General features: G+C 33.7%; 1 protein-coding gene across 2 annotated transcripts in view; it reads left to right on the top strand.

Moving 5' to 3' along the window:
* The first annotated feature begins 278 nt into the window (after positions 1–278).
* Positions 279–21,437, top strand: part of LOC122573325 (putative fatty acyl-CoA reductase CG5065) — a 43,744-nt gene continuing 22,585 nt past the window's right edge. The window contains exon 1 of one of the 2 annotated variants that reach the window (XM_043739507.1): positions 279–440. The gene's annotated coding sequence lies outside the window, so the exon portion shown is untranslated. Of the gene's footprint in view, positions 441–20,954; positions 21,113–21,437 lie in introns of those variants that run through there. The other variant, XM_043739506.1, reaches the window with a different exon arrangement.

Raw genomic sequence — 21,437 nt, forward strand, 5'->3', positions numbered from 1 at the left:
CAAAGTATAGGACTGTCAAACAGTTTTCTATCTAGGTCCTATTTTATTTCATTTCACTCATTAAAATATGAATTTGCACAAATACCACACTAATAATCGCAATAAACACAGATATATCTGCAAAGTCTAGTGTATCGAGAAGGAGTAAAACGACTTATGCTATAGTCGGTTTGTCAAGGGTTAAGGGTGAGAGAAGTAGCGAGATAAAGATGGAAAATCTGTAGAGGTTCCTAGTGACTTTTCATGGGAAAGTATTGTCCTGCCTGGGGGGATTTGGCGGTTGCCCCAAGATGGCGGACTCGGTTGGCGTGCGACAAGCACGAGCTGAAAAGTGCCGAGAGCACGATTCGTTCGTGATTCTGTGTTAAATCGGTATCGTGAGTTTCATTCGTGAATAGCACGAGGATCGTTGACGAAGAGGACACGCTCGAATAACGTAGGTAGGTGACAAATTACTGACACGAAATCGTTTCTCTCTATACGGGGTGAAAAGCCGCGCCTACTATCGTGCATCTCGATATTGTGGTGAATATACGTCTAACAACTCTGTTTCATAAATTCATAAATACTCTACTACATATTCATGTCGATGTTAGAATCATTGACAATATTTTTCGTGATTACGACGTTCGTTATTCAGCTGGAAAAGTTTGTGATAGGGATATCGAATTTGGTGTGCAGAAATCGAACAGTCGAGTGCCACGGCCGGATACTTTTGTTCAGTTTCTCTCTCATAGATTCTTAATAGTGTTCTGTTTGATAACAGAAACCATAATCGAACTTTCGTTGGTGTAATTTTACGATTTTACCAGATATCGGCTGAACGATTTTCCCGCGTGTCCGTGAAAGATATCGCGAGAAACTCGTCGCGTATGAACACAATTGTATCGTGTTCTTCTCGGTGGATCCATTCTTGAGTCGTTTCAACTATCCGATGTTTCATTTCTTCAGCAGATTATATTCGGTACATATTCTCGTTTGTTGCCTTGAAGAGATTGGATCTATTAGTTTTTGATATTACATGAAAGGTGAATGATTATTACCGCCTCTGCTTTGACGCATTGTCTCGATCGGTGTGAACATCAGTGTGTATACGTGTGGATGCGTAACTTGATGTAATTGTGTGCGCGCGTTTCTTGGCGTGCGCAACGCGTACCCGCATGCTGCTTCATCGTGTAAAATAGTTGTAATTTATATTCCTTATAATCTCTTCAGTACTTAGCTGTCATACTTATAACTATCAATATAAGAATTATTACCATGGATTTATTTTGAATCTCGACGTTTAGATTCGGTGTAGATATGTGAACGTATTATTGAGGTTTCATACCGGCGATAGTGTGCGATTTGGCAGCTTTATACATATGTATTTTGATAGCCGGGTCTCATACGAGTGTACTTATACTGCTTGCTTGGTTAGAAATACATATCGCTGGTTTCTTGGGAGAGTTACTGAAAAATTACAAATTTTGAAGTATTTATTATGATGGAAGTATAATTATAGAGTAATGTAATATTTATCAAGATATAGTAAAGTATCATATTTATAAAATAGAATTGTTTATTTAAGAACAATTTTATAATTCAATAGTTTGTTTTAATTGGTTATTTAATCCTTCCTTTTAGTGTAACCAATATATGTAAACAAAATATGGAAGATCATTAAGATCCAAAGACTGTTAGAGACTGTTAAAACAGTTAAATTGTTGAAGGAAACAGTGTTATACCACAGATCAATAGAACTTTTTATTCAACAAGTTATTTATTTAATAACGAAAACATTATTTTCTTTTATAATTTTGCTGATAGTTTTTGAGTTTTGACAGTTTCTCATAAAATATTGTTTATACGTATTGTTTATAGTTACAGTAGAAGAAGGGTTAAAACAATCGTATCTTGAATTATGACATTGTTCTTAAATATATGTTATAACCCAATATTTTAAACCTTGTATTTCAAAGTAACCTCTTAAATATCCTAACTATTCTTGGTTATATCACCTTTCCAGGAAATGAACAATATACATAAATGACATAACCTACCAATATCAGTGCTACCAATTGAAATTGCGACCATTTTTCATTGTTGTGTGTATATGGTGTTATTTTACTACATTGTAACATAAATTCATTCTGTTTTTATATTTAGTGCAATATATGCAATATGGGAATAAAAACAGCACGAGTCTATGTTATACAGCTCAATATGTATGATTTGTTATCCTTGTGTAGAATAGACCGTCTCGAGATTTTGACCGTAGACTATACGTTTCTCTATCAGTGAAAATAGTGAAAAAAAGATGCACATCACCTAGTGGAAAAATGTAATTATGTACAATGATCACGTGCAGCGAATATTATTGACTTGACGATTGATACAAGACAAGTAGTCATTACATGATACTAAACTCTCGAGAGGAAAAACCAAAAACGTAGATTCCGAAATAATTTATTGACAGTCATTTAATTACATTCTTTTTTTTTCTTTTTTTTAAGCGCATTACCGTTATTAATTATGGACGGATCACGAGAATTCCTGTGTTTTCGATCCTAACGCTTGCGAACGTTCACGAGAATTTTCGGGTTTTCATTGTTGTCAAATAGAGAAAAACAATTTAATCTGGCCCGTGCGTACACCTAGCAATAAGACGACTGGTCCGTAATGTGTTAAATTGAATGACATACTATAGATGATGCCCTAACTATATTGTGAATTGTCATCTTAATATGGATAGTACCGATAATGTTACAATTCATATATAGGGTGTTGCAATAAAAATGTATAACACTGTGTAAACTAGTATTTAACAAGAGCAGGAAATGTCTAAAAGTTTAACATAGGTTTCAAAGTTAATTCTTTCGATGGCGTACATAATTCTGTATCGTGCTATTTTAATTAACATCAGATAGTGTCCGAGTGGAATTTTTAATGATACATGAATAGAATGATGTTCGATAGAACCACAGTGTAATGCATTTTTCTGTGGCATTGTAATACCTTCAGCTACACGTCATTGCTAAATAAATAAGCTTATTCCTGTTAGTTCTTTTTATAAATTCGAAAGTTTTACATAATGTCCCATAAAAATTTAATGATTGTTATTTAAATAAACAGTAATATATTATTTCTAAACATAAGTAAAACTACCCGTATAGATTACTAATATTTTAATTACCATAAATTACATAAGCCGATTAATTTATGTATGTGTAACAAAAACTAGCCAAATACTAGCCTGGTATATTAAAAGATATTTAAATATCTTCAAAATTTACTTTATAAGTACTAATTTAATCTTAATCATACCTATTACCTAATTTAATCTTAATCATACGTATTACCTAATTTAATTTTAATCATACGTATTACCTAATTTAATTTTAATTATATGCATTATCTAGTTTAATTTTAATCATATACGCTGTATAATCTAATTTTAATCATATGCGTGACATAAATACGAGAAAAACTGGACTTGCAGATATGTGACTGGGTCGCATTGCTTTGTATAAATAGGTACGCAAAAAGCGAGTGATTTTGATTTTTCGCCCTGGATGTATTATCCAGTGTCGGTAAATCCGTGAAACGTGATCAATAAACGGTGCGTTGCTTCCGCGTTCAGCCGTTCCGCGTAAATGGGTGTCGTTCGCGGCGACTATTTATCGTGTTTGTACACGTTCATACATGTTCATACACGTTCATACACGTTTACTCAAAGGGAAACCTTTCGATCCTTTTTTCGTTCGACGTTCCGCTGCAACCAATATTACGTGCAGTGGCTATAAAAAGTATTGACACACAACCCCTTATTTTCTAATGAAACACGTTTTTTTTATCAGATTCTATACATTTCATTTTCATAATACCAAATTTTTGTAGCCTAACAATAAGGCAGTAAATTTAAGAAATTAGTATGTAAATGCTATAATAAGCACAATGGTGTGCCAATATTTTTTGTAGCCATTGAAGTTGAAAAAATATGAGAAGCTTGCTAAGAGTAGAAATAAAAGATTACAATGAACATATGTTTACGAACCAAAATCAATTGCATTTCTCAAAGATATACACTCGTTTTATATTTTGCAAGAATTCTTTTATATATCTTTCTGTTATATATCTTTTTCCTATTAGCAATTGTTGATTTCGATTTAACTTTTCTACGAAAGATTGCTTAAAATTATAAGTGAGAAATTACAATAAACAATATATTTACAAATCAATTAGATTCTGGATGATATAGTAATCTCGCGTATCAAGTTCCTGTTATCTTTTGTTTTCTTTATCACCACTTATTGACATGTGTTTAATTCTATTTCTTTCAATTTCTAATTATTTCTCTACTTCCTCTTTCTTATTTAATTATTTTCCTCCATGTATGTCCACTATTCTACCACGTAATATTATTTCCTACAAAGAAATGGGAATATACACTGGCAATCATTAGTATTAAGATATCTACTGATATTTAGTACAAATTGAATGCTCATTTATTATAGCTAGCATTTTCTAGTCACTTTATTATATAATAAATATATCACGTCATTCATAGCTGTGATGTAAAGACTAAATAAAGTAAAATTTATTAGAGTTTCTCAATCCATAAATGTAACAGATAGATGTCCTAATATACATATAGCTGATAGTAATATTAAAGTGGGCCTCCGTTACATTCTATCAAACTTTGTTCTGAATTTTGCTTCCATTGCTCTTGACAATATTATACAAACACATGTCGCTGTTTCGCTCGCATGACATACGTTATGCACGCTAATAGAATGTTAAATTCTAGATTTCATAATTAATGATCTGCTGATATTCTCTCTCTCTCTCTCTCTCTCTTCTCGTTCTCTTCTTGTACTAAGCTTCTTTGAAAATACTAAATCAGAATTCTATTTGCAAGAATAATATTTATAATTTTGCAATTGCGGGAACTTTACAATTTTCGATTTTCTTAAATCCCTCGCGACTTTTTTCGTATTTTTTTCGTGTATAGCGCATCGATACCGAGGAATCGATATCGAAGAAGGAACTGGACAATATGCAAATGTTTTATGGGCTGTCTGAGCATCCAATGCGTGAGACGAAGTTGTATCAAAACTTTCCCTCTTTGGATTGTTTGATTTGCGTTTTATTTAGACGAGGCATTGATAAAGCACCGATTACGTCCCTATTGTTCTAGAAATTCCACATTTCTTGACTTTCCTTCATCTCCTAAACAAATTTTATCCTCCTGTTTGTTGGCAATTATATTACTATATACTACGCTAGACTAGATATACCAAAGATCTATTTTGCTCGTATTAATCAAAATGTTATTATTTATCATTTCAGAATTGAACGAAGCTAAAGTTTTATCATTTTCTTCGCCATTGTTATTCTTCGTAGTGTATAGTATAACTGCTCTTAAAAGATAATAAACACAGGCTAAATAAATTAAGAAAATTACGAGATTAATCAAGCAAGCTTAAAATATTCCAAGATATCTTGAAAAATAAAAAAGAATATAAGATAGGATATTTTAATGGGCTAACCGTCACGGTTGGCATCGGTGACTCAGGTTTTACTACATTTTTCAGAATGATTAAAATGATTAAAGTAAGATGATTTTGCAAAAATGAAACGTTATAATGCAACACATTTCAATCTATTGCGACTGCTAGGAATAAATATATAAAATTGCGTAGCAGTCAATGTGTTAACTAAGAAGGGCAATATTGATATATCTATGTATATATATTTTATATGCATACATAAAACATTACTTCCTATAGTGCTTTTCCAGTTTACTTATTCAGATGGGTTTTTTAGATTTTCTAATAGTTCTAATTGTTCAAACATACGTCTACTATTGTGTAAATATACGGCTGTACATAAATTGCCTGTATATACGTGTATCATTATGCACATACCGAAGTGAACAAAATCGTCGCGTTAATTAAAAATTTAGATCGTCATGATTTTCGAAGAAAATGAGCACGAGCAAATATTGCCAGCTGGTCCTTGATTTTTGCACCGTAACTCTTATGTATTTGCATATGTGAACATTGATCGAATAGCGCACAAGAACATTAGTTTTTCTTTTCTAACTCTCGGTGTCGCCGATTATGCGAGATTCTCGAGAATTGAATTGTGCTCGCTTTCGAAACAACCACCTTATTGCCCTCCGTATAATTTAAGAAATTTCAACTTCTAAAGGGAATCAGAGCGATAAGATACCGTTTCTCGTTAAACGTACAACATTTTATACGGGGTGTTCCGTTTATCCTTTTATGAATATATCAGGTGTGTTAAATGAAGCATTTTGAAATTTCGTTAGCACCGGTAAAGTTAGAAACAAGTGCGAAATTATTCATAAAGATAACAAAATACGTATGTAGTATAGATTTCACAGAGATCACGCAAGCGTTTAATTCAAAAAGCCAATTATCCATTGTATTTAATAAACTTCGGTATTCGATGGCACCATTTTTGATACTTACATTTTGAAGATCTATGTTTGCAATAAATATCTTGTAATTCTAAAATATCTTGTAAAAAAAAAATGTCCAGATCGGTTTCAAATTCCAGAAATATAATCCTGACTGACTGTCTTATCTCATTGCAATGTCAATGAAATCCCAAAATATTTTATCTGTATAACATACATAATATAGATATACTTTTCTATGGTACACATTTAATCCATACTTTTCCGAGCCTCTGAATGTTTAAAACCATCCTTCGTATTGTATATTGACTTTTCACTAAATTTGCTAAATTTTTAGTAAATATCTCGATGAAAAAGCCACCTCCCCGATCTAAATAATCCTTACGCTATATTTCGTATTTCTAAACGGTGCAATGTTACTGTTAACCGATATAGAGGTGTTAACTATATTGATAAAACAGCATGTTATTGAAGAGATGTTCACATTCTCTACTTCTCCTTGAAAGATTCTAAGATTGCGGGACAACGTTATTGGAAAGTTTGTTTGCTCGTTCGTTGTTTTATCAAATCAAATTAACTTGTCCTTCTCGTTTTATGTGACGATCATCATTAATCACGATTGCAGAATGAATTGTAATTTTGCCAAAGGTGTCTGGACTAATGACTTACTATTAGTGACATAGGATTGTTTTTTGATTTATGAAAGAGGTCCAGGAATTTCGCTATTGGTAAGTAGGATATTACTAAGATATTAATGGAAAGAGTGAAGTCATCGAATAGTTATCACCTCATTTCGATGCTCTTGAAGTATGCTGTCAAATTGACAATCCTGAATAACTGAATAGGATGGTCACTTTCGATGTTCGAGTTGTACAGAAAAGTATGTTTGGCATCATACGTGTGCTACTGTTCTGCCACACAGTCGGTAAGTACATTTTATGGTAACCAGATATACTTACAATGAATGTGTTTCAATAATTCTATCTGTGGGTATCCTTAAATGTGGCTATTTTTAAAACGCTCATTTACATATATCGCCTCCACGCAAGTCGTTACCATTTTTATAGATTAGCCCAACCCACTTCTTTTCATTTGCAATTCAGTGACTAAAATAGTTGTCGTTCTTTACACACCATTCTGGTATGTTTTGTTATATATATCCTATTTGGCCTACGTATATTCAGAGAAAGTTGACAACCAACGTCCTTGACAACCTAATTCAAGGGTATCGAGTCGATGTGATGGCAACTATTCGGCAACTCGACCGAGAATTAACAATCTAATAGTTCCAGTTGATGGCCTAATAGTTTCAGTGAACGAAGATGCTATAACGAACTATGTACCTGTAATCGGAACCTTACTATTACGCCATGTGCAGAGAGCGTGAGACAGACCCGTGAGGCAGCCTCATCCGACAATTGCTTCTCTCGAGTTTCCTTCTGCCGTCACAGTCACGTAGTACGCGAAGCAGGATGAACCACAATTACGATTTCGATAAAATCCTTCGATATGCCTTTAAACGAAGCTAGTGAAAGACTGTGATTTCGATTTTGTCAAAAACCAACAATAGTTGGCTCGCCCTGAGGCAGGTACCATGTACATCGCGAGGCAGCCTCGCGAGTCTGCCTTCCACTGTCTTGTACACACTTTTGGATTGTCAATCGCTATCTTCCTTTTTTTTTTCTCATTTGTAATCATTTAAACCAAAGTAATAATGATCTCTACGAATGAAAAGGGACGACGATTACCTATCTAATAATTTAGGTTCCAATTACAAGTATACATAGTTCGTTGTAGGATGTTTGATCATTACGGTATTATGATTTTCTTCTGAATCCTAAAAAGTTGTATCAAAGGATTGGAACTAAACACATCATACATGAAACTGAAAATTCTTAGTTGCATAATGATATGTAAAAATGAATATAAAACGAAGATAAATACTAAGATAAAAAAATTAATTGTTTCATACGTTAAAACGCACGATTGCCCATGTTTGTTAGTTCATTAGCATGCATTTGCATAGATTCAATATTGATCAATATTTTATACATAACTTTGTTTAATAAATACCTACGATAAATTGTTCAAATTTATTGTAATACTTCTAGTACATACTTCACGCTTTCGTTTGAATCGCGTTGCGAATGTTATGATCGTTTAATTAATTTAAATGATCGTGATATCGTAGCGTAAAATTATCGATTAATATTCGCTTTCATCGTAACGACAAAACAGAAATTATTACGTTAATATTTCTTTTAAATGTTATGTAAACACATCTTTGATCGTAAATCCATATGGAATTACATTAGCGTACTAAGTGTGTGTCCTGCTCATGCCACTCACAATCAGGTTTCGTTCATTTAAATTTCTATGGTATCGAAACGCCTAAGTTTTGCTTTGGGTGAAAATGGAAAACGAAAGAATCGTCATCATAATATATTCTTAATACACGAAATGACCTTCTTATTGTGTCCTAACATGACGCGGTTAATTTGAAATTTCATAGACGTTAGAAAAAATGAAATCTTGCGTCAAATATCGTGTTGAGTACTTGGAATAAATTTGTTAAGTTAATCTTTTAAAGCCGCTTGTCTTACCATGTCTTACCATGTCTTACCATATCTATTTATGGAATATTCTTTATTTCATAATAAAGGATATGTTAATATGTCAAAGTTGTTCGTCAATGAAAGGTATTTATGTCGTGAGAGATCTAAATTTGTCACGAATATCAAATAAAATAATAATTAAGTATCTAAATACCTAAAGAAAAATTAAAGGTAATTCTACTTTATTATTAACATATTCGCCGTGGTATGGATTTCGACTGACTTTTCCTTCACATTGATAATATGCATTATCTCAACCCTTAATTGCCATAGTCTCATAGATGAAGCTTTATTTTATCATCTCGTAATAATACTATCGCAATGTTATTCGTAACCGTTCCAAACAATAATTCTTCCATCTTTTATTTCATGTTGAACAATAATTATTCAATTGCCTGACTTCATTCATGTGCCAAATGAAAAGAGATACATTGCGGTGAATCTTCAGCCGCGATATCATGACCGTGTTGAGTCTCTTTAATAACAGCTTCTAAACAATTAATTTCATGCTATTGCACGTTGCATATATTCTTATACATACGCTTATTACTTATCGTATGAAACGTTCTCTGTGTTAAGCGTGCAAATACTTTAGTGGGCCAGTGTATAACAAATATTATCGTGCTCAAAGATGTTTTTCGAATGAATTGTTATGACGAAAGTATAAAATGGGGTGCAAGTTGGCTGATTGCCCGCCGTCTCCCTACAATCTGCCCCTGTATTCAATCACGCTCTAATAAACCAATATGTGCACGAGCTGCTTCGGAGCAATTTTCAGTGATCAATGAACCGACTATGAAAATGTCACCCGCGCTATATACTCTCTATACATATGTATACGTTATAAATAAATTTCTCTAAGCGACTTATCTCTTTCTGGGACAAGCGCTGATCTGTTCGACTTACGATCTCAGTCCTCCCGCCAAAAGGTTCGTCATCCTCCCCACCCCGTAGCCAGGACCTTCCAGGATATTCTTAGCGCCTTATACGCGCCGTGGCGGATCATCACGTCGGATCATTGGTAAATTTCCTTTGAATTAATTAGGGCGACATGTAGTTGTTTATCGTCATCCTGCGAACACCCGTGACTCTGCCGAATTCGTCGCGCGAAATTATAACATCCGCGACTCTTGAGCTATTTTAGATACTTACAATGCGTACAGACAATACGAGGTTGCTTCGCGAAACGTGGCTGTCACGTGTCTAATTAACGACTGTTGATTCTTTGCGAGATCAAAGCTGTCTCGCAGCTTTTCGCTGTTTATTGTAATCGTAGTTGCCTCTTGTACTCTACGTTAGTTTACAGTTTAAAGTCTATTCGAAGAAACGAGGTGGTAGATGTAAATAAGTGCACGAGCTTGAAGCATGGACAGCACAGGGCTGACACTTTGTTCTTAACCCCTTAATCTGCAATGTCATGTTAGGGATATGGTACGTCGATCGGGCCAAACATAAACAACACGTACATGAAACTTTGTACGTTTTTCGGGCTACATGCGACAAAAACTTTTTTTGACCGCATTCGAGCGTGCAGATATTTTTCTTTGAAAAATATTAGAAAATTCTTCGAAAAGAATGTTAAGCGCTGTTGAGCAAAGTAAAGTGACAACTTAAATCGTTAGTTAGGTGAAAACAAAAAAGAATTGGACATTATTTGATAATATATTTTGGGAAAATATTGTCACGCTGATGAATCGATACGCAAATCAAATAATGAACAATAAAAATAAAATATATTTTGCATTATGTATAATAATTATGAAATATTATTTATTATTCACTTCGAGATAATAAATTTTTCTTATTCAATTGGCAGTAATTACAATTAAATTACAATTAAAAATTAGTTGTACCTTACGCATTAAAAGAACGGTGCGATTTGCACAACTTCGAAAGCTCAGCTAGACCGTAAAATGCCTCGACGTCTGACCGACCCTGCGGTTGGTTACGGCACGCGCTGTTGGAACTTAAATCGTAAGACAAAGTTAACGAAATATTCATTCAGCTGGACTAAAGATCCGCTGCAAATTTGTCCCTGAACGTCCACACGTAACGTCAAATAACTGCTGCCGCTGTAGCATTGGATCTCATGAATATCACGCAACCGTTTTGTTTATACACGCTTCTTCACTCGTCTCGATTACCCGGTTATACGTTAAGACAAGCGGCAGTTCGAGCAAAACAGTTTAGTGGTATTTGTATGTATGGTAGGTTTTAGAATTCGTCAACAAGCTCGAGCTTGTGGATATCGATAGTCTAATGGCTCTTCAGAGACCTTGACATGTGTTACCTCTGTAGAGGACGTGCGTTACTCACCATACGTTTCCTTTATTTTTCTTTTCTTTCCAGAAAGAAGAAGTATAATGTTTCTACGTTTCGAAGAAAACAGAGTTTAACACATAGCTTTAGGTTAAACAAACGTTAGTGGGTGTGTAATTGACTTTTCAAATCCGATCTTATCCAACAGGAGACGACTTCATGCAAAAATCGTGTTACTTTACATTTTCCATTACAGATTTTTCACGCGTACAATAATCACCTGTCAATCGTTTTTCCTCTGATCAGAAATTAGTCAAACATACGTATACTTGACGAGTTTCCAGATTCAATTTTTCACTTCTTTTGACGATCTCTTCTGATTGACGTTTTCGGTAAACTGCGGCATTGCATAACGAACATCGTCGTTGATTAATACGAAATCGTTTGGACGAAAAGGAAACATTCTTGATATTTCTGTTCGTCTATTTGGAAGGTCGAAGTAAGGGTGAAATGACGCTACGATGCTACCTTTAGACATATTGAGATATTTTCTCGTATATTTACGTATGTATGTATATGTACATATTTTTAAAAACTTTAGCTAGCCCTATAGTCATATTCGCGTCTATTTTTATATCATTCGCGTTACGTTCTTTAATTTTGAAGATTCGATTGTTGTATTGGATTTTGGCACTTCAAAGTGCAGATTTTATGCGAAGCACACAGAGTATTTGTTCGTCCACGGTATGCCCACTTAAGTGCAACGAAAATTTTCGTCTGACAACACCTCAAAATGAAATTATGATCTATTTAATCCTAAACTCGGGCATTCGAGCGCAAGTTTTGTGAAGATCTTTCGCTTTTTAGCGAAAATGAAGAAGAAAAGCCGCCCGGTTTGAACCTTTTAGAAGGGAAATATTTTTATCGTATTTTTCTGTTCGGCTATTCGAAGATTATTTATTTAATGATTAGTTCAGAAATTATTTATTAAGTTGATAATAAAATTTATTTAGTTACTTGGCGAACACATAATTCACCTTGGATATGATTTTCAAGTCCGAATTTTGTTCTTGTTGCAACGATGTAGTCTCATCAAAAGTCTCGAAGGAACTGTAAATGTACCGTTCTATTGAGATTTGCAATTTTCTTGCGTTTCAAACGCCACTGCACAAGTTTGTTACATATTAGTCTGATTAACTATTGTGATAAGTATCAAGAACTGTGGGGAAAAGCTATAACAAAAATATTATCACTATGTTCTAAGAACCGTATCTTAACACTATACCTTAGCACTAATGCCCTGAAAAGAAACAAACGAGAGAAAGTAAACAAGAAAATGAAGTAAAAAAAGAACTAGATTAAACTGTAACGCGCAAATGGGGAAAGAGATTCAAATGAAATAATTAAAAACCCGAAGGATAAATTCCCTCGGTATTCACTGGCGGACTGGTCCGGTAAATGGATTTACACTGTTAAAAATAAATATTAGTTGAATGAAAATATTGAAAACGAAAACACGATTTTTAGTTATTCCTCTATAATAAAGTAATTAACGATCTATCTCTTTAATTTAAAACAGAAAGAAAGGTTAATTACATTATAATTAAAGTCATAAGGGAAACAATAAATTTAATTTATTTGTATGTTGACTAAATGTTTACTTAAATGAACGAATAAGTCTGCAAACACAGTCTCTTTGCCACGTGTATTTCTTGTTTTGATTACAGCGAGGTTGCAAATGACTATTCATTTCTACAACCTTTATAAATAAAAATCGGCAGATCGTACTTTTTAAGAAGATTAAGTCGAAGAACCCAATAATCGATTTCATCCTGAAGAACTTTACGTTAATATGTTTTTGTTACTATATGTTATATCGTAAAGAGAAACTAAGATAATTTATTGCAGAGATTTTAGATGCGAAATACGTTCCACGAAAATAATATCCGGGTCCACTTACCCTCGAGTTGAAATGTTTGTCTACGAAATTTATTGAAACATGCAGATGATTAGAGTAAACAACGTGATCATTTTTAGAATATCACTTGATCGAAACTATAATGATTACAATCGAGTACACTTCTTCTTATTGATAATTTCGCTTTTTAGTCTCCCAATGATACACGTACATTTATGAAATAACTGTACTTCTAAATTGAATAGAACTTATTGATAGAACAATTGTACTTAGATTGTGCTCTTCCTTTTCGCGTTACTTATCACTGGTAAGTTATTGATGTCTAAGTTAGCGCGTTACTTTTACATTTAATATCACGTTATATTAATGCCTCGTCTATCCATACTTTTCTACTACAAATTCGATTCTAACGGAGACCAAGTTTTTACAAGAAACGAGATTTTACATTCCACGGAGTATACCTATGCATTAGCGTGAAAAATATGCTTATGGGGAATCTAAAAGCGTGAAATTATTGTACAGAATATAAATAGACAGTATAGGAAAATATATAAAGTACCAAAAGTGAAACGTTCAATTTTCAGTTTTCAAAGTAAATATCTCTATTTAGATTGCATTCCTATGATTAATCATAGAGACATAAAATCCCATAAATATACATTTACGTGTATACAGTTCGCTAATTATGCGAACAATTTTGCACGCAAATGGTATGCGAATCGTCATATACGCGTTATTAAAAGCAAAAGGTAATCTCATCATGTATGTGTTTTGTCTATATTTTTCGTGAGTTCTAAAATCACGAAAAAAATCGCCGAGATAGACTCCTTGTCAAAGAGATAGCCCATGCGAGCTATCTTTAATTTCTCAATGACGCGTACAAAGCTTTTTGTCTGCAACATATAATATCAAAACATTATAAGCTGAGGATATACGGCTTGTTGGGAATAGGTCACGATATCGTAGATGTTTTTAAACAACCAAGCAGAACTATTCCGAACTAAGGTCGAAATGATAGCACACTCTGTTAATATGTTTAGAAATTTCTCAGTAGTTCATGGTCTATCAACGAGAAAAGATTACAGTATTACGGACGCCGAAAAAGATTAAACGAGTCTGAAAATTGAGACATAATTGCCATAATAGCCAATTAATCTCATCCGAACTATCTATGTTCTTGTGTTGCATATTGTACCTTGAGCTGAATACCATAGAACACCGCACAGGTCGAAATAGAAAGGAAAAATTACGACTTGTACGCGGACACGCATATTCGTGTGCGTAAACTTTTACTAGAAAAGTTTTTGTGGGACATGGGAATACATATGTATGTAATAGGAACGTTAATTGGTCTTTCATAACATCCTGCGGAATTTGGTCCGTTTCAAATGTAATCTCGCTTGTTTTTAAACGAGAACTACGTATATACTATATATCATCAGATCGGTGAATGTCTGGAAACGAAATCACGAATTTATACATTTTTTAACTTTGTTGCGCTTGTCGACTACGCTTGTGTTTCAGCTAACGAAAAGGCTTCTATTATAGGACCTATAGAAAATCTTTGTCTATGTATAAAATTTATATCGTTATGGGGACAATTAGAGGAATAGAAATTCGTTTGTTGTATTAATTATTATAACGAGTATTTTACTCTGGATGGTTTTACGTACATGTATTCTGTGCATTATGTCGCCTAATCTATGCATAACGATTCCTTCATTTTACAATTTCCAAACTCGACCTTTCGACGTTTACGTAAACGTTAATGCACTAGTTACTCAATTTCTTGACACATCGGATCAGATCCGCAGGATAAAAAGACATTACCCTTTAGATTTAAGCACTAGAGTTCAACTAGAATCAAACACACGATAAACACTTATTAAACACGACATAGTACCACGCCAGAAAAATTTACTTATAATTCTCAATGAGAATTGATTGTGAAATTCATCCAAATAAAAAAAAAAGAAGAAAAAGGTCGGCTACCGTTACCCATATGTAAAGTCGGTTGTTTCTTTAATTTAATCGGCACACGAGCGTGATTTAAACGGTTCCTGTATCTTCTGATCGTTCCCAACGATATTACGCATATATGTAGTGAAAGTAAAAGGAATCGATCTGTTTGAGAAGTGATATAGTGTTCACGACTTTGTATTTTCAAGTAGGTCAACGAACTTTCCGAAAAAATATATAAAGCGACGAAAGAGAAGGGCAATACAAGACGGGGAGGAACGACAAGAAGGAAGCACAGCAAGGAGGCGAAAGCCCAAAAGTTTCAATAGTTTTTAGTCATTAGTTTTTAGTTATTAGAGATAGAATAATTTAAGGGAGTACAATACAATAGAGTGGATAAGGGAGGAGGTAGATATATAAGAAGCGAAATAGATATAAGAGATGTAAACATGAAAGTAACCTGTAAAGTAACAACAACAACAACAACAATAATAATAATATATAAAGTGACGAAGTTAAAAAGCAAAGATTAAATGCGAGGTCATTGCACTTGTGTCTAGGGCAGGTTTCCATTCCGAGGTTTACCTTATTCTTAAGGAAACAGGTTCCAAATGATCGATGAACTATCGTGTTCTAGAACGAAACCTATAATTTACGTCTAATTAATTTTTTCCCTTGGATCTCGTATACCTCTTGGCTCGTTCATGCTTATTTCTTAATATAATCGTTTAAATTCCAAATGATCGAACAGCTGTGTCGATTGAAACGATGACACTATCATAATTATGCACGGCACTTTACTACGGTCTTCGATAGAGGCTGCGAAAATTTCCTTTTATAATCTCGGAATGAGACTTCCGGCTCTTATTTTAAAATCGGGATACGTAACTCTTCCAATTTTAATGCATCGACTGTTGGATGAATTTCGTGTAACGTATAAAATGAAAAGTACGTGGAAAGATAATAAGTGAAAGGGAAAAGCCGGCAAAATGACGGATTTCAGATTTTCTCTTTTCACAATTATTGAAACACGTACAGATATCTTTGCCAAAATGAATATCGCCTTCTGTTTAGTTAGATGCATAATTACACGGATAAATATATTTCAATGGAATTTAAAGAAACGATAGAAAACGAGTTCAGAAAATAACGTTGCATACTTAGAGTCCTATTCAGGTTAGTCAGACCACTTTGATTCCAATAGCTCGAATAAAAAAGAAAGAAAAAGAAAAGGAAGGAAAAGAAATGTAGTTGAGATTGTTCGAGACACCAGGCATCAAAAGACGTAACAGCAAAGATGATTATTTACCGATAAGTTGACAAGTACTTGCTAGTGAAATAAAGTGATCGAGCAAAGAGATAAAAATATAAATCCTGAGCCGAAAGTCCTGGAATCCGAAGTTTTGTATGCAATTAAACGTGTAGAATATTTGCGCGTGCCAGGGACGTTTCTTCATAGACAGGCTGATATTTTGTATTTTTAAATCTTAAATTGCAAATCGCCAAGCGATATCGAGTTCTAACAAAAAAAATAAAAAAATAATATACAAAAAGTGGTGCTAAAAAAGAAATCTAGTTGCATGGAAAAATAATATTCTCGCAAGCGTTGACGTAAAATGCATATGATCAGTACGTTCATACATATATACAATCTGGAAGTGGTGAAAATTGTGCAATCAATGTGCAAGAATGCCAGTTGTAATCATTATAGAATCAAAATTGCGAAGTTGTCAATGCAAAAATATGGTAAACGGCGTGCAGTGTCGCTCATAAATCACTGAACTTTTGCTAACTTTTAATATTGTATGTTTCCGAATATTATTAACTGTGCTATAAACGTATAACTATAATACAACTATATCACTTCGCTATGAATATCCTATTATATAGTCACACGAGCTTCTAATAGGTAAATAACAAAATTAACAGTAGAACCATGCAATTGATCATGGCGAACGAAAAACCAACGACGACGTGTACTATAAGTGTTTTGTAAGCACTCTTATGCAAAGTAAAAATCAATGTTTTGTTTTTCTAATAGTTGCTGAGATCATCGAATTAGGACCTCTGACTATTTCTCCGTGAAATCAACTCTAAATATAAGTAATTCAGGGCCATTACTATTTAAAGTTAGATTACTTCATTGACAGAAATTTTTATCTAATTTAATACTATTACTAATCTCTATGGCGGTGAATGTAAAACACAAAATGAAATGAAATACCACTTGATCCAATCAGAAAACTTTGATCGTACAAATAGTTAATAAACTATGTTTTACCTAAGTAACTGAACTATGTATAACTTTACGATATAAGAAATTTTCTTGCAAAATCACTGTGCGTAATTTAGTGTTAATTTATTAGTACATATTTTTATCTTAGAATTAATTAACAGACTGCCAAATAATTGTATCGTAACAAAAAAGAAACGTCGTAGGAAAAAACAGTCCGTATATCACTTATTTCATGCGTGGTTAGATTGCGATTAGGTTCATATCATAATATAGACGCCATTTTGAGCAGAATTTATGCAATCTTATTGCAAAAAAAAAAGAGAAAAATAGATTAGTAATCAGGAAACGAAGAAAATCATTTTACTTCGTCGAAGCGATGACATTTGCTTTTTAATTCGAGATCAAGTACACGATTCATTCTATGGCAGAAAGCTTACTTATTATGTATATCGATGGCAATCGATCATTTACAATAAATATAGAAATTGCTTCGATCGATCATATTTTCACTCATGACTAACTTTCTGCGTATTATGGCCGGGGTGAAAAGGGATCAAGGTATCGAGCACAATGGCAGACATTACAAAACGATTTCAACATGCAACCCACCCTATATGTATCGATTGCACAATTTTGTAAGAACGTAAACTTTGTCTGAATACGAAGTGTCCGCAATTTCTTTTGACTCGTGTCGATCACACACTACCGCGCATAATAATATTTGAGTACTTCCAGATTATTACAAATGTATATTAAATATACTACGAACGAAACCCTTTGATACAATTTTTCCCTCTCTTCTTATCTCGGGCTATCGTATACGGTTAATAGACATTGATGGAAATTGATAATTAATATCAATTCTCTGTCAGAAGAGAGAATCTGTAAAAATAGGATCTGCCAGTACGAGGAAAAAATAGTAGAGAAAATAGCCGCTATAAGTTGTACAAATATTTCTGCACAGTAGTCGTGTAATGTGTTTACCTTTTCTTGTATTCCTATTAGATTCTTGGTTCCTTATGACCATAACATCTGCGAATAAGAGTAGCTTCATTTTTTCCTCTATCTTCTTATGTTTGCTTATGTTTCAAAAATTCTATGATATCGTAGATCATTGACGAAAAGAGAGTTGGACTTAGACTGTCTGTCGTTAATAATCTTCCTTATTTTTATCTTTTCGTGTGCGTTCGTTATTATCGAATTTTGTTCGAATATTTGCGTTTTAGTATAAGCGATTTGTGTTCTTACTGTTACGTGTAATTTCCTCCAGAGAATCGCATGCCTCTCTTAAGGTCGACCAACAGTGTGTGTATGTCTCCTTTTCAGCGTTTCATAGCTCTGTTCTAAAAATATTTATTTTGTGAATTTTCGTAAAAAAAAAGGAAAGAAGAGAAGAAAAAGAATAATGATAATAGTGAAAATTCAGGAAAACGAAAATAAACTTGATTTGTTGCCTGCGATCCAAAGGATCAACTTTTTCTTTTTAATTCGCATTTAATTCTCTATCCTTGTCGCTCGAAATATTCGGAAGTTCAACTTCAGTTTCATTATGAATATTTATGCTGTATATCTTCTGAGCACGTAAGAATGAGGTCACGCATAACAAGTCCCCGTAGACTCAGGGATTATCTACCACGTGAGATCAAGGGATAGGCGTAGATGAAAATTGCTTGTACGGAAAGCCACCTGCGTTTGCTGATTTTAAATGTACGTATCGATCTTATGTACGGTAGCGTATAATTAAACGACTACCATCAAATTAGCGAACATTTAGTCAAGTCGTAGCCTATGTCTTGATAATGCTTCATGTAATTAATTAGCACAGGCATGATGAATTAACCATCGAATTAATAAACATGTAGTCAAATTCTAGTCTGTGCTTCGGTGATGCTTCAATAATACTTAGGTTAACATTAGCATACACGTCACGAACTCTACCGAATTCATCGTTGTTATTACTGTTCTATTCCTTATTTCTCAATATGATCTGGTCTGATTTCTATATTGCATATGTACATTAGCTTGATAGGATTATCGAATTATCAAGGCGATTATTATTATTATTGTTGTTGTTGTTGTTGTTGTTATCGAAAGCTGAACGGGTAACATTTTTGTGTAAAAAAAACTCAAAGTCACCTTAATATCTCCAAAAAATAAGGTATAAAAAAAATGAAAGTGTAGTCGTCTGACCAGGCTCCTTAAATACGGTAGATTTCAGATGGTAGTTTTTACTGACCTGTGTACACAGCCATTTATTCCGGTACGCGAGCTTAATCTACGTTCCACTGAAATTTACTTTCCTTCGTTGAAAGAATTACCAACGATCCGTATGAAGATCACAGGAGGAAAACAAGATGAATATGTATCGTTTTGTTGATTTTCTGATTTTATTACCAATCTGTGATTAAACGAAAAGAACTTGTTAGGTTCGAAGATATAGTACGTAAGACAGTTGATAAGTAAATGATGTTTTATCGGAGTCGATGATACAAATTAATAACGTTGATATAACAACGAACGATAGTTCGAAAATTTCGGGGAAGGAGAAACAAATATTTCGAGAACAAATAAATTTTGATAACATGAAATTGATCGACATTCTATTGAATTTTATTTTTGATCGTTTCTCTATAAAAAAAGGAAAAACCTAGAAAAATGTAACTTATCGTATTCTTCATCTGTAGTCTTCGCATACAGCAGCGATAGAAAGTAGAAAAATAATTGCGCACTTAACCATAGAAGACCCGTTAACTCGTAATTCCGCTAATAATCTGCTTATCAAGAGGTTTCATATCTTTTTTCATGTACAATTAAATTTCTGTTACAAACGAATTATATCGCATTTAGCATTACAAGGACTAAACAACTGAAATTCATTTATATTTGCTGTTGATTCCTCGTTTTTATCAATGATCAAAATTTCTGATCGAACCACTATCTTCTTAACTTTTTTTCTTTTTGTTTATTTAATACTTTGCATTCACAATTTGCCCAATTTGGATATTTGGTAGAATTTTTTAACTATTTGATTATCATGTGAGTGGCTACCCCCAGCAGAGTACCATCTTCGTGTTTGTTAGGTTATGTCCTTTGTGACCTTCTTAACTTGAAAGATATTTCTCTAATCACGCAAACAAGATAATCGTTCCAGAAATGATCAGACATATTAATTACCACAGTCCCATTTACATTCTGCGCCATAATAGTATTTATAATAGTATAATATTATATACTAACGATAATATTATATGCGAGTGAATTCTTGACATTGAGCGAGGACCGTGAAAAGTGATTCCTAATTCCAATATTCGTGTCTCTGCGTTTGCGCATGTAAGTGTATGTGCATGTATGCAAATGTATGCATGCATGCATGCGCACATGTACCACGTGTGATGTATTGTATAGATGCATTAATAGGTAGATAAGTGGGGAGAAGTTGTCTTTCACTGACTCAAACAGAGTCAGGTACACGCTACTCTGATTGGTCCCAGGTAGGCTCAGTTCACCTTTCGTTACTTGACTCGTCTTTAAAGTAGCTGGCCCACATTTCGGTCCCTTAGTAATCCTCGACACGCATTGCAGCTCACGTCGACCATTGTGGTCGCTGTACGGGATTATAGAGATTCGTGTTCCATCATTCAAGTCAACGTATCTGTATATAGTTCTTTTCCAATTTGTCGATCTTTGAAATCAGTTCGGTGAGTTTTTATCATTTTAACCTATGGACTACATTCGTATGTACATTCGTGCATGAAGTAAGGCTGTGGAATCGTGATGTATCCTGTGATTGTATATGGTTTTGTAATTCTACTTAGCGGTATCTTGATTTCAGTATTGCATCTTATATCGTAGGTACATTTCTTGTTGCTTCTTTCTCTTTTCCACTTTCTTTTTTTTTTTTTTCTTTGCGATAGATAAAAATAGTGTTCCATTTTTGTGTATGATTAGCTTGTTCGCTTTCATGTTACCGCGAAGATAAGATCGTTTGATAAATTTCGTACGACTTTCTATGAGGTGGATGAT

The sequence above is a fragment of the Bombus pyrosoma genome, linkage group LG12, assembly GCF_014825855.1.
Source record: "Bombus pyrosoma isolate SC7728 linkage group LG12, ASM1482585v1, whole genome shotgun sequence".
NCBI classification, from domain to species: Eukaryota; Metazoa; Arthropoda; class Insecta; order Hymenoptera; family Apidae; genus Bombus; species Bombus pyrosoma.